Below are 1,322 nucleotides of genomic sequence, written 5' to 3'. Positions count from 1 at the left end.
TCTTTTTACGGTCACACCCCTGCCGTTTCTGAAAACCAACCCGCGCTCCACTCCAGCTGTCTCTGTCCTAAATCCTCAATCCCCATCCCCAGCCGTTCTTTCCCTCTTCCCCCTCCCAATCCCCCTCCCCATATACATGAATGGCAGCGAGATCTCTGCTACCAGCGGTAGCACTGTCGTTGCCCTCCCGCTAAGCCGGTGTGAGCTGGTGGACAAAGCCGTGCGAACCCGCACTGGTGGGCTGGGAGGAAGTTCACGCAGGAGGTGTGGCGGCGCGGGGAGCCAGAACTCCGACCGGATTCCGGCAATGTTCTCCTCTAGTGCACGCCGTGGATGGATGCATTGGAGGCTCAGTACCACAGTCGGGTATTATTGGCAGTCGCCGTTGGAGATCGCATCGCTGGGCTAACGGCGAAGGCCAGACTTGATGTCCTGGAAAATAAAACTTCCATCTTGCCCGCACAGATGTGCATCAAGGAGGCCAAAGCATGACCTTTGGCCCACCTTCAAGGAGGAGGCGATGTGCACACGCATGCTCGAATCGCCAATGTAGGTGAAGCACGCTGGCTCCTGGATCCAGTTCGTTCTCTGGCACCGCGCGATGCAGAGTACTCCCGACGAGCTACCGTACAAGACCACAATGAGATTCGAAAGGGTACTCCAGGAGGCGTGCGAGCCAGAGGCCGTGAACACGCTCCTGACAAGCTAGGCGACAAGCTCATCAACATGAGGCCGCCGGAGGACAAGTGCAAGCTCGTCATGGACACGTGGTTCCGCAACCCAAGCAAGGTTCCCAAGGTCCTCTGTTTGGTCCATGTTCTGTAATTCAGCTTCCTCCATGTTCCCTTGCCCAACTTGCATTTTTGCCTCCCATGCATGTTGTCTGTCCTGCTCTTTCATTTGCAAATACTCATTGAACCCCCTCTGCCTCTCTTGCTCATCCTGCTGGTACAACAAAAGTTCACATATTTCTCTGTCCTGCGATTCTTCTCTCAGCCTCTTCTACTTTGCAACTTTTCATCATCTCCTCCTGGTCCGACGGCACCCTTCCCACCGTCGTTGCCTACACGGAGGGCTGCAGCCGCACCGGTAAGTGCAAGGGAAAGGGGCCGGAGAGGAAATGGTGATTTCCGATGCCCATGTCCTTCTCTGATTAGTATTTAGATAATCTTTAGTATGAATCTACTGTCTATTTGGTCCGATGAAATGTGACGCTATGTCCATATGAACTGTGAATCTATGTCTCTTTTGTTGCTATGTTTCATACGTTGATCTATGCAGTTTCTCTCACGTTGCACATATACCATAGTTGTGTGTGTGTG

This window comes from Triticum dicoccoides, chromosome 1B (assembly GCF_002162155.2).
Source record: "Triticum dicoccoides isolate Atlit2015 ecotype Zavitan chromosome 1B, WEW_v2.0, whole genome shotgun sequence".
In the NCBI taxonomy this organism is placed as follows: Eukaryota; Viridiplantae; Streptophyta; class Magnoliopsida; order Poales; family Poaceae; genus Triticum; species Triticum dicoccoides.
This window is presented reverse-complemented; position numbering follows the sequence as displayed.